Source organism: Bombyx mori, chromosome 3, assembly GCF_030269925.1.
Source record: "Bombyx mori chromosome 3, ASM3026992v2".
In the NCBI taxonomy this organism is placed as follows: Eukaryota; Metazoa; Arthropoda; class Insecta; order Lepidoptera; family Bombycidae; genus Bombyx; species Bombyx mori.
In genome coordinates, this window is record NC_085109.1 from 8163230 (window position 1) to 8177323 (window position 14094).

The 14094-nt window shown below is 36.4% G+C and overlaps 2 long non-coding RNA genes across 2 annotated transcripts; one reads left to right on the top strand and one right to left on the bottom strand.

The window, feature by feature from the left end:
* The first annotated feature begins 774 nt into the window (after positions 1-774).
* LOC134201353 (uncharacterized) lies at positions 775-2190 on the top strand. Its single transcript, XR_009976607.1, has 2 exons — positions 775-1130; positions 1952-2190. It is a non-coding gene; the product is annotated as an uncharacterized LOC134201353 (long non-coding RNA).
* Positions 2191-3718: 1528 nt separating this feature from the next.
* LOC110386157 (uncharacterized) lies at positions 3719-5055 on the bottom strand. The gene is made up of 2 exons (XR_002431384.3): positions 4847-5055; positions 3719-4068 (listed from the first exon to the last, which is right to left on the bottom strand). It is a non-coding gene; the product is annotated as an uncharacterized LOC110386157 (long non-coding RNA).
* Positions 5056-14094: the final 9039 nt, after the last annotated feature.

Below are 14094 nucleotides of genomic sequence, written 5' to 3' on the forward strand. Positions count from 1 at the left end.
CTTATTTAGTTTAAAAAGTAAAAAAAAAAGTAAACTATCGAATATATTTTTTTTTATTATTTTTCCTCTTTATAGCGGCCAAGATATTAGAACAAAGGTATAAAATTATTGTTTGGTCATCGGTCCTTGAAACGTGTGCAATTTTTTAAGTTAATCGGACTTTTGAAGGCAGTGAAAATGACGTTTAAAAACTCTGTTACATACAAACATACGCATATACCAAGCTAATAAATGCGCTCATACTCAAAAACAATACATAACAGCTGTTAAAACATAGTTCTTTGTACATAAAATAGTCTCAATTTACGTTTTACTTATAAGTTTACAGTTTCTAAGGGTCTGTATGGATTTTAATTCATCTATGCGCATGAAATAATACAAATAATGCCAAAACGTCGGTTTATTAGATGTAAAAAGTAATCATCAGAAGTCATCAAGGTGGATTGCTAATTGAATTTCGATATCTGTTGTTATCATTAACGATTCTGAATAGCTTCATTTAATAAGGATTTCTAAGAATAAAAAGGATTTCCCCTATTTAAATAGAAAATTACGAAAAACATAAGGACTGAGTGTTTTCGATTAAGCTTTAAAACGGATTAAATTTACTTATGCGACCCTAAGTGCTCTATTTTTTTTTTGGTATAGTTGTAAATAATAATCAGATAAATTATATTATACTAATATTCAACATTAGAAATAGTATACAGAATGTTTCTGTATATATGCCCTTTTGTTTATAGATCCTTAATTTTTTTTTTGTTTTTCGGGAGCTGTCGACCTCTAGAATATTTTTTTAAATGAAATATGAAACAATAGTTTGAAATTATCTTAAAATGCAAACAGATGATGCATGAATAATTATTCACCATTTGAAGTGTTACGTTTGCAAATTTAAAATCATGCAAATAAGATATTCTAACATTGAAAATAGATTATACCTAATAAAACCTACCATTTTTAGAAAAAAAACTAATTAATTTAAAACACAGCATTCTGACAACATTGACATTTGACTGATTAGTGTTGACAACATCCATTATTATGAGATATAGAAAGATATAGTACGATGTAGAACAATGTCTTGTTGCAAGTTAATACCATTGTTGGGGACTTTAGAGTTATCACAGGTGTTTATGATGTCATAGCTAATACAGTTATTGGCTTTTAAGTAGTAAGATGACAATCCAATCATAGTTTGCTTTTAAGTACATCGTAAAAATGGAGAGTACAACGATTTTTTTATACTTCCCATTGGAAAATGTTGCCGCGGCTCACAGTTATCGCAAATAAATATTGATTTTTACTGGCGTTCGTCCTTTATTAGAAATTCGACCATAACCACTCATTATTTGGTATAATTTTGTAAATTTTGCATGTTTAAGGGACCTTCCTGGAATTCTCGTTTACCTAAAACCCGTATTCAGACTGTTAGGAAGATTTAAAATATGGCCAGACCCATCAAGCCATTCCGAAGTAATTCGCTTACTACTGGTGGTAGGACCTCTTGTGAGTCCGTGCGGGTAGGTACCACCGCCCTGCCTATTTCCGCCGTGAACCAGTAATGCGTTTCGGTTTGAAAGGTTGCCGTTGTAACTATACTGAGACCTTAGAACTTATATCTCAAGATGGGTGGCGCATTTACGTTGTAGTTGTCTATGGGCTCCAGTAACCACTTAACACCAGGTGGGCTGTGGGCTCGTCCACCCATCTAAGCAATAAATAAAAAGAACAGTAGTAATTTTCATATCAATTATTGTTTCTATAAGAATCTATTAAATAATTCTCTTATCTCGGATCGAGCTATATAGTCACATAAGTACGGTTAATATAAAAAATTTGAGCGAATATCCTAGGTTGACGTAGCGTATAGCCACGGATGCTTTAAGAATGACGAGAAAAATACTGTATTTAATTCTTTTCACACAATCGTGTATGTGCTACTTTTCAGAAACATCATAGACTACTTTGGAAAATAAAACAAAAAAACGAGATAAGATAACCCACTTTGAACTGAAGTAATTTTTGAATAGGTGAGCGATTAAAGTTTTGAAAATAATTTCGTTGAAATGATATTCTGAATGTGTAAAATTATGAAAATTTATCGAATAATACTATTGACTTTTGTATTTATATTGACAGAAATCGATTAAATATTATTCCATTGAATAAGGTGCCAAAACTATGCAATTCGGTAGTGTTGTTTCTTGGTTGCACCTTGATCTTGTTATTGATGAAACAGGTTCTTTAGGGAGTACATAGATATGGGGCGAGATGCGTCCTTACCTTTTAATGGGTCTGTTTTTTTCATAATTTTATTGAAGTCTTACTTCCACATACAGCCAATTGGATCTATCGTGAGACGATGTTCTGAACATTTGTGTACTGAAACATTCCAGGGCTCTTACTACTACTACTGAGCTGGCGCTATGACCCCGAAGTGGGTCTTGGCCTTCGACAATAAACTTTGCCATTCATCCCGGCGCTGCGCAACACCTTGCCAGTCCGACACTTTGGAGCTCCCGTAAATTTCTTTCCACAGCGTCAGACCAGCGGTACTTGGGCCTCCCTACGGGGCGGCGTCCCTCCGGTACACCCGCGTACACCCGTTACACAGCCCGATACTGCTCATTCCGTACCTACCACATGCCCGAGCCATCCGAGTCTCCGTGCCTTCATCTTCCCCAGAATATTTGGCTCACCAAAAAGCCGTACCGTTTGGTACCGTGATATCAGAAAAACGAATAAATGCAAATTTGAAGATTCTCCGTTAAATAAGCAGTAGAATAGATAAAGAAACACAGTCTCTGCATAGATCTTGTATGATTTAAGATTAATTTAAAATAAATGCTTGCTAACAGCTATTTACAATTAACTTTTACTGTTTACTGGTGGTAGGACCTCTTGTGAGTCCGCACGGGTAGGTACCACCGCCCTGCCTATTTCCGCCGTGAAGCAGTAATGCGTTTCGGTTTGAAGGTTGGGGCAGCCGTTGTAACTATACTTGAGACCTTAGAACTTATATCTCAAGGTGGGTGGCGCATTTACGTTGTAGACGTTTATGGGCTCCAGTAACCACTTAAGACCATATGGGCTATGAGCACGTCCACCCATCTAAGCAATAAAAAAAAACTAATGTGAAAAAGTGTACGCTGTAATTGTTTTATAAAGTGTAGTTTTTATTCGTTTGTAACAGCTGTACACACAACCGGTACCACAGTAATACAATCTTTCTCGAGTTTATCCTTAGTATTGCATTCTGTGGTCGTAGTATGTCTTATTACACAACGCATGAGCCAGGTTTATCAAATAACAAACGGATTAATCGTGGGATAACACTTTTGAATTTTGTACTGAATTAGGCCTATGGCTAATATACCTTTTTATTTATTTGTTGCGTAGATCTATGAACGATTTTATGGCCGACATGTTGTTAAGTGGTTACGAGTGCCCATAGACCTCACAACGTGGAGGCCGGCGCTCTACTTTAGTTCTAAGATAAGACTTTTCGTTTGTTTTCCTATTTGCTACTAAATAAGCCTTTGTACTGTGGATTCATTGGAGATGGCGGAGGACACTTTTTTTTTTCTTTTTTTTTTATTACGTTTTTCCCCTGACATTGTCAGAGCTCTTATTTAGGTTTTTGTAGATGTGTTTCCATATTTATTAAGTTTACTTAGTTTTTTGATTTTAAAATTTTTCTTCCAAAATTACATACTTTCCAAATAGAACGAAATTTATTAAGTTAAACAATTTTTTAATACAACAGTTCCCCATGCTTACCAGGCCATATTATTCCTAATAAGGTGGAAGCATGGCGGAGGACACTTAGTCCGCTTCACATGGGTTGGCGCTTTGCCGTGTCCTGGTCACGTAAGTCTGGACAGACTTATAGCTGTCAGCGTCGTGGCTATGATAGTTGACAGCGACGAATCGTGACGGGCGGTGTTCGACTTCTGTGAAAAATTTAGCAGGAGCAGGTGTGAAACGTGAGATAGCGCTCTTTCATGTCTGCACCGATTCATCTTCATCAAGCCGAAGGACTCCTCCCCTTCTTACTATTTCGTCCTGCAAACAAATCTAAGCATACCTTTAAATAATAAGATAAACGCCGTCCCCCCTTGAGACGCGAGATTCTCTCAATTGTATTGTTTTATGTAACGACTGTCCTACTCATCAAACACGTGACTGCTTCTCGGCAGGTACAGGCAGCAAGGTGGTGCTTATCCCTGAGGACTAATAATACGCCCTACTACGAGAAATAGCGGGAATTTATAAATTATGCAGCTTTTCGGAATTTTGCGGATTTTTTCTGCGTGGCCACGAATAGGTGGTACCAGACTAGTTTAGTACATGCATGCTTACACGCTTTAGTTGAACTTGGTCGAACCAAAGCGAATTATTTTTGGGAATCTGGTAAAAAAAATTAGATAAATGTCTATGGTCGAGTTTTTAATTTAAGTGTCAACTCGCCAAGTCGAAGTTACTTATTGCAATACAGTAGAAGGCTTAAACAGGCCACTCCCACACAGCATCGATCCTCGTTTGCTGGTCCGTAAACAAATAAATAAGCCATTGTTCACGATTTCATCATCCGAAACAAAGCGTACGTAGTCTTTCGTGTTAAACAAAAGACGCGACTGAATATGATTCATTTTTTCAGTAATTAATCTTGAATCCTTACCGATTAATAATATCTTTATCAACAACGAGAAACAGTACATAAGGTACATTAGGTATGCTTGGAGAACAAGTGTATTGTTTAGACTTTAATTGAGACTATTCTATTCGGTTTAGTCGTAGCAATATAATAAAAAAATATATATATTTTACGATTTAATCGCACCTTATAATTGTCATTACGCTATTTCCGTTGAGACGTCCGTCATCACGAAAACTGTCAAGTATTTGAAAGGTGAAAATAATAATAGTTTTAATCAGATATCTGTGACCTTGCTCGTTCACGAAGCCCGCTATAGAAAGCAGAGTATTAAATACACTTGACATTGGCGAAATCTAAAAGGAAACGCCATAAACCTAAGAGATAGATAGATAATCAGGGACTAGTTCTTTAAGTGGTCAACTGTGATGTGATGTACAACTACGTTCAAGACTCATCATTTTATTTATTTATTGAAAGTAAATTTAATTTTGTGCATCTCGAACTCAATTACCATAGTCAAACAGAAACATAACATAATCATAGACTGTTCTAGTTTTATTGAAAAAGCGTTGTAGATATTTAAATTTGTTTATTGCTATACTGAGTTTTGCAACAGCCAGTGACTATGGCTCAATAAATTGCAAACTGAGGCCTCAGAGAAATCAAAGTTAAGCTGCCACAATGCACAAAAGGCCACTAACCGCCCCGCATAAAGGAGAATATTCCTATATTATTTGTTTACAAAGTTGTCAGTTTCTGTATAGTCAATGATTAAATGCATACTTGTCTCTTTAAGATGAAATTAAATACAACCTATATTTAGGGACGTCATCATCATCATCATCATCAACAGCCCACAGTCGTCCACTGCTGGACATAGGCCTCTCCCAATCCACACCACTGAGCCCGGTCTGCGGCTCTCCTCATCCACTTCTTGCCGGCCACCGTGCGGAGGTCATCGCACCACCTAGCCAGGGGGTCCCACGTTACGTCTTCCGCTGCGCGGTCTCCACTCGAGAACCCGTCTGCTCCAGCGATCGTCAGTCCTACGGCATATATGGCCAGCCCACTGCCACTTCAACTTGCTGACTCTTTGAGCTATGTCGATGACTTTAGTTCTCTGTCGAATAATCTCATTCCGGATTTAGGGACGTATTTAACTTCATTTTCCTTTCAATAACAATTCATAATTCATTCATAATTATTTTAGGAGATGTAAGTACATTACTAACATCAGATATTTGCTACTAACACTCTATGGTCTTTGTCCAAAGTGTGTTTTATTATTATTATAATTCATGCACAATGTATTTTATCTGTGTGCTTAATTAATCATAATGTAAATTTGATAAGATAATAATATGACTGACAACAAACTAACCCACGGGGAGCCAGTGACACAAAGCTTTAAATGTTTGATTGGAATACATGTGTATGTAAATTGCCTGATCAATTAAAACAATGCCATAAAAAATACGTATGCCGTAAGACTTTGAACTATCATAATTGAAAAATAAGGGACAGACCATTAAAAAGGACAAGAACAAACTAAGATGAAAAATATATAAAAAATATACCTAAAGAAAATGTTAGTGTTCCTTGAATTGGAAATACGGAAATTCATATCTATGTCTACCAGTCTGTCACGGTTAATTGCCTTCAAATCTACTGAATATACCTAATGTTGAAATAGAATCAGATAATCCAATAGCGTACGTACGAATTATTTGAAAATTACAAACTCTAAAAGTAAAACCTGAAAATCGGCCACATTACCCGAAATCCACTGAACCCCAGGTATTAAGAAATATTTGTTCGCATCTTGAAAACGACACCATAACTTTAATGCTATCGCCTACTTAAATGCTGCTGCCGACATTACACTAGAAGGAAACTGAATTTGGGAGATTATTTTTGTTCATCGTGATCTGGAACTAGTTCGTTCAGAACTAGAGTAAATGAGCATATGGTGTTAAGTGTAATTAAAACTATTACATCTCACAGCCCACCTGCTGTTAAGTGGTTACTGGAGCCCATAGACATCTACAACGTAAATGCGCCACCCCCCTTGAGATATAAGTTGTAAGGTCTCAGTATAGTTACAACGGCTGTCCTACCTTTCAAGCCGAAACGCATTACTGCTCCACGGCAGAAATAGGCGGGGTGATGGTACCTAAACGTGCGGACTCACAAGAGGTCCTACCGGCAGTAATTACGCAAATTATAATTTTGCAGGTTTGATTTTTATTACACAATGTTATTCCTTCGTGAACACTTCTTCATTTCAATCGTGAACATTTTTTAAGCACGTATTTCAATAGAAAAATTGGTAGGTACTTGCCTGCGACATTCGAACACCGGTGCATCACTCGATACGAATACACCGGACGTCTTATCCTTCAGGCCATGACGACTTAAAATTATTTATTGTCATTATACATACTATTATCCTCAATCATGATTGAGGGTACATGAAAGAGTGGCAGATACTGTTGCAATGGTCCGATCAAATAAAGGCTCTAAGCGGTTCCGTCAATAAGTGCACAAGAACGGCCGTGATACGCGAAGAATGACTACGCGTTGTGAAGCACACTACCATCCGAATTGATAACCACGACCACTCTGCCAAGAGTACAAACGACTAAGAAGAAGTACATTATTAGTTATTACCGACGTACTTTACAGTTTTTATGGTCACAGGCGACTGACCGAAGTAAATAATAAGTAGTAGTATATAGGAAACTACTATTAAGGAAGCGGTCACCATAGCAACAGTGGGTCACTGTGATGAACTCGGAGCTCAGATTCGATGGCCGAAGTCATCATTGCAACATAATAATATATTTAGGACTAGCAGCCCGCTCCGGCTCCTATCGGGTCTTTAACATACATTTTGACGATATTTGACATTGTTTTATTTTGTTAAAATAAAAAAAACACTCATTGCCGTATAACTATAATAGTTAGACATGTGTGGTCTCGACACTTTTTATTAATAATAATGTGTTCTACAAAATCGTAGTACATTATTTTATTCTATCATCAATAGTTTTCGCAGGGCACGCGATGTAAAGAATATTTTAGGTAATTTTTTACACCTTTGGTTACATTATTGGAGGTTTAGTAAGGAACACTTTCTTTTTTTCAAAAAAGATTATAGCCTATGTCACTCGGGAATAGTGTAGCTACCAAACAGTGAAATAATTTTTCAAAACGGTTCAGTAGTTTCAGAGCCAATTCAATACAAACAAACAAATCTTTCCTCTTTTATAATATTATTATAGATTAGGAGTCAAGGTGGATTTGTTCTTACTTACGTCATTTACATGTCTTCCCGACAAAAGATTAATCTTAACTTGGGGCCGTTATACCTATATATGGATTTGTTGGATGCTTTATTTGTACGTACTTATTTTCTTGAAATAAAGTAAGTTTTGTTTGTAGAAACTAAAAGAAACAAATAATAATACATTTATTTGAACATGTCGATAGCTTGGGCAAACAGTGCCTTAAGAAATAATTCCTGTGTACATTTAGTGCAAGGGAACCGTTGCTTCATTGTCTTGGACACGTTCATCTGCTAAGCCACTGTTGAAGAAGATACTGTTTGACGTTTATTTTACAAGTGGCATGTGTTTTTTGTATCTCTTATAAATAAAGGAGGCAAATCTTCAAAGACAAGTTGTTTTTTGTTTTTATTGCTCTACTATGAGTGGATGAGTTCACGGCCAACCACAAGGCTTGTGGACACGCAATACACCCCTGCTTTCAATAGCCACGTACCATCCGGCTTTGGAATGAGCTCCCCTCCACGGTGTTTCCCGAGCGCTATAACATGTCCTGTCAAACGAGGCTTATGGAGAGTATTAAACGGTAGGTAACGGCTTGGCTCTGCCCCTGTCATTGCTATGTCCATGAGCGACGGTAACCACTCACCATCAAGTGGGCCGTAAGATCGTCTGCCTACAAGGGCAATAAAAAAAATTAAACCAAAAATTATTGTATCTATGAGGTGTAAAATGAAAGAAATCACCAAATGAAACAGGCACTGATAATAAAGGAAAATAAACATCCTCCAGTCGTGCTCTATTCTATTATTATGCATTATATTACCGCGGACACATTATGGCGAACCTCAATATGAGACGTATTTAATGAGTCGTCATAGCACTGTGGTAATACGTCAAAAGGCTTAAGCTGCAATGCGTGGCAAAGAATTAGACATGCACATATAGTCTGGAAATACGTTAGCCCCTAATGGCAGTCGATATTTTCCATTTTATAATAAACTACTTCAAAACCTTGAACAGCCTACGCACCATTGCTATTTATACGGTATTTTTTGCAAATTAAATAAATATAAAACATCTCAGTATTTTCATCACATAACTCAGAGTTAATGCTGAATACGGATCACCAATATTCTCTGGTAGATTTCAATTTACGATCTTATATTCTTCTTGTTTTCTGAACATCGAAAAATAAAAAGCGTGTAACAAGAATAGTATATACGTTTAGTATCGAAACACCAAGAGCTTAAAAATTGAAATGCCTTAATTTGTGACTGTGATACCTATGCGCATAAAGTTCAAAACCTCTAATTTTGCTACGATGCTTCATAGAGCGTCTAAGGACAATTATACTTAAAATTCTTGCTAAATGAAATGTCATTATATTCCACCGTGACTATTGGTGGGTAGGTATGTAACTGCAATGTAATGATATGTGCAATGAGTGCCTTTTTGAGGAGTTTCACATACATTCTGTGACGTGACTAATTGAAAGAACTGCGAAATAGGTTTAACGACGGACTCTACAATTAAAAATTGCAGAATTATCTATAAAATAAGAAATAATCCGATCGCAATCGAACGAGGGCACTTTTTTTAAAAATATTTTCTTATATTCACCTAAAGCGTGCTTTTATTATATTGCAGGCTTGTGACTGTAATGAGTAAAGTCGTTGGGGGAGATAAGCCGAATGATAGCATTGCGGTTCATGTCTTTATTTTGTGAGAATGAGTCAGTAAGTCGGAGCAAAACTTAACAAATATCGGTACGGGGAAGAAATGGCCTCTGGTAATGTATTGTATTTTTATAACAGATTCCAAAGGATGAGTAAGCTTCACAATGACGACGAGCCAATACCCACAACGGTAAAACGTAGAAGATAACGAAAAATTCCTGGAAGTACCTATTTAAAAAAATTCCCCCATTTCCTAAAATAAAAAAAATAAAAATTTTATTATATCATCTCGACGGATGAGGTGCTCAACGCTTGAGTTGAATCTTTTTGAGAATTACGACTCGCAACTCTCTACGAAAGACCTTGTTCTGCAAAATTTGAAAGTTCTGTCTACAGTCTATATTTCTTACACTGTGTTATTACACCTACGACACTTCCGGCTCAGTTCATGAAAGCCAATTTTATCGTTCTTGAACAACGAGTAATTGCAATAAAAATAAACTGTGCATAGAAATCGTAGTTACGATTTAACGTATTTTGTATCGATTATGTTATTTATTTACGATCTAAGTCTGTTTTTTTTAAAGTGATCAAACAAACAACTAACCGAGCCATTGTTTATTTTAAAATACTTAACTATCGATAAGCCGCATTTGAAATTATATACACAATGCGTTTTTTTTATTTGTTTTTTCCTGCCTAAGCTAATAGCCTTGAGAGGCTATTTCAGCTTCACCCTAACATTTGTAGGTGAGCTCACGGGGCTCAAACCTGATGGCGTTGCCAAGACTAACCCTAGCAAGAGCAGTGCTTCGCAGAATCTACCACCGGATCGGAAACGTGACCCACTGAGAAGATCCGGCGAGAAACTCAGTGAACTGTGTCTGTTGGTTAATTTACTCGCCGAGCTGTTCATCACAAGTACGGGTTCGACTAGAACTATGACCGGCGCTTGAGGTACCTAAAAACACCACTAGTGGATCCAAAGGATCCGAAATGACGTGCTTAGAGTCAGTGCCGGATTAAGCAAGCGCGGGGCCCGTAGCAAATTATTTCAAAGAGCCCTTGATCTACTATGGGTTCTTAAGTATAAAGTGGTGAAAAAACAAATCAATAGTCTATACGTTTATTTGCCATCTATATGTTACAATTTTGTGGGTATTTAGTAAATTACTATAGGCACTGTTAGGCTCTGACAAGTACAAAAAGCCAGAGATGAGATTTTCTGGCTATATAGAATAATTTTGATAAGAAACAAAAAATTGAAAACTTATGATACTACACAAATTATTTTTTTCAATATAAATATATTTCAAAGTTGATATTTAATGCAAAGTATATTATTTTTTTAGGAATAGCTAATGTTATATTTTATAAGTCACTCAAAAAATTAAGCTCGGGCAGAGATGAGTGGGTTTAAATATGCGGGGCCCGTAGCAATTGCTACTCTTGCTACATGGTTAATCCGGCACTGCTTAGAGTGACGTCGACTGTTTCCTGTATCCTGCAAAAGGGAATTGTATGATTTGTAAGTGTTACAAGGTTAGTGCGGGCCGCATGAGCACTTGCATTGGTCATGACCGAACGTAGGCATGTTTTTTTTATTGCTTAGATGGGTGGATGAGCTCACAGCCCACCTGATGTTAAGTGGTTACTGTAGCCCATACACGTCGACAACTTAAATGCGTCGACAACGTAAATGCGCAGGTACAACGGCTACCCCACACTTCAAGCCGTAACGCATTATTGCTTTACGGTCGAAATAGGCAGGGTGGTGGTACCTACCCGCGCTGACTCACAAGAGGTCCTACCACAAGTACCTAATAGTTACTAACTACTAGAAAGTGTTACTTTATTACGAGGGGACAATTTACTTCGCTTGCAAATCCTCGGATGGAGGCACGATGCGATGCGATACGATATATACACGTTCAAAAGAGAAGAAGTATAAAAGGTCATTCCAAAGTATTAGAAAAAGACATAGGCATAGTGGTATTATATACCTATATATCAATACATATAATCATATATATAAAATATGTATAATCCTCATTAGCTCCTCGTAGCAGATATATTCCAAGTGTACCTACGTGTAGACAAAGACTTCAATCCACCGTACGTGATATTGGCATTATCGACTATATATGTACTTATTAATAAAAACATTTAACATTTGTTCTGAAGATCGTAGAATCATATGTGAAATTGCCGAATAGGAGTAGCTTACATTGTTGATAACACAGTAATTTAACATAGGTACTATATAATAGAGCATTGTTTTAGGTTAACAACCTTTATCTTGCAAATTTTTCGTAAAGTCTTCAAGGTAAAACAATACTAACTACTTATAATTCATTAATTAAATATCAAAGTGTAACTCATGCATATTCTATGAGTTTAGAAATTGTAAGGTGGAGAGGAAAACGCCTTAATGTCAGTCCGATTATATGACCGAGCTTCAGGACCCATCCTTCTGAGCGTGACATGAGGCAGGGAGATGCTTTATTTAAATATTCAAAACACCGAACAGCAAATTGTAAAAAAAAACAGGACAGTATTTAAAATTTACATACTTAAATCTATTGAAATCAATTTAAACCATGTAGAGCTCGTTATAAAAAAAAACCTAAATTTTATATTATGATACATATTCATAAAAACCAGAACGCCCTTTTCCATAAAATGACATGTAGATTTGTTTGTGCATACCAGTATACGCAGGTGCTGAGCGGTGTCAAGTTTCAAAACAACATTTGCTTGAACCCAAACGCGGAAACTACTATTTCACAAGAATGTCTCGCTACATTCAACATTCATTCAATAACAGGGATAGTAAGGTTATTTTTACAATTGACTGGTAAACGATTGAAATAACAGTTTCATACGCAGTCCTTTAAATAAGTTTTGTTTTGACTTATCACAAAATTTTATAAATAGCTTTCTTTAGATCAAGTAATAACATAACTAGAAGGAATGAAATGATGACATAGTTTGCCTTTATTATTATTATCATCTATATAGTGATCTCCATTTGAATGCTATGAACTGTAGGTATTTAGTTTTTTGTAATTATTATACCTCTTCGTATAGGGCTAATGAGGACTTATTTAAGAATCTATTTCTATTTATTCAAAAATATGGTTGGGGATTGCCATATACGAATTTGAAACTCGGATAATTTAACTGTCAATTCTCTTCTTTCAGTTTTTAAATCGCTTAGCCATATTTTGCTCCATGCACGAAAAGAGGTGACGCTGTGATAAATCACAGAAACGTGTAACTTCCAGAAAAACAAAATCAGTACAACTACCTAGTTAGTAATTTTATTTTTAAGGCTTACAACACTAAACTCTACATACGGTATATCCTTCAAACCGGAATATTTAACTGATTCGCATTCACATTTATGCTTAATGGTAGTTCCTACGCGTTCAGGTGCACAATAGGCCATCACAAAAGCATACCGTAATATCGTCTGGACCACGAGCACAATTCCGTGTGATACTCAACGGTATATTTTCTACAATCTTGCGAGTACTATTTAGTTTACTATTAATTGCTTATTTTGTGAGTTCGTATACATCGATGTCACGGAAGCATGTAATTAGTTAACGGTGCATAACTTGATAGTCCCGTTTTATGCTGCAAGATTGGAGGGCATTAGTAATACTGCACTATTGCGCGACTGGCTTAGATGTTGTGACACTCACCACAAACCAATGGCAGTAATGTGGTATAGCTTTACAACTGCATGTTGATGTAATTAGAAATAGGTTTTTTTCAAAAGAGAATTGTATGTGAAGAAGATTTTTACGATACAATTCCAACAATATAAAAGGGCCTATTGATTTGTGTTCATCGTGTTTTTTATTATAAGCATGTACCTAATAGGTACATTCAATACTTCTTTGCAGTGTCGTGTACTGTAATGTCAAAGTCCATTGAATAATCCGTTAGTTTATTTGAGTAGTAAATATTTACTAACAATCACGCCACGTTAACTGGTCCCGTGATAAGTTCGTAAAGAGCTTGTGTTACAGGTACCAGATAACGGATATAAATGTAAGATTTTTGTTATACACATACATATATTTAATATACATCCATAACCCTGGAAAAGACATTTATATTTATCATACAAATATCTTCCGTTGGCGGGATTCGAACCCGCGACCCCCTTGTGTAGTGACCATGTCACTTACCACTACACCTTTTTGGTTCCTTTTTGCAGCAAAACTATGGAGGGTAGAAATAAGAAGTAATATCTCAGTATATTAAAAAGTGTCTGCTGAAAGGGAGACAAGGTGGTGCCAAATTAGCAAATGGAAAGATTTAAAAAACAGCGCCTTAAACTAATACATTTCGGCTATGTGATGGTATGACCTCTTGTGAGTCCGCGCGGGTCGGTACGACCACCCTGCCTATTTCTGTCGTGAAGCAATAATGTGTTTCGGTCTGAAGGGCA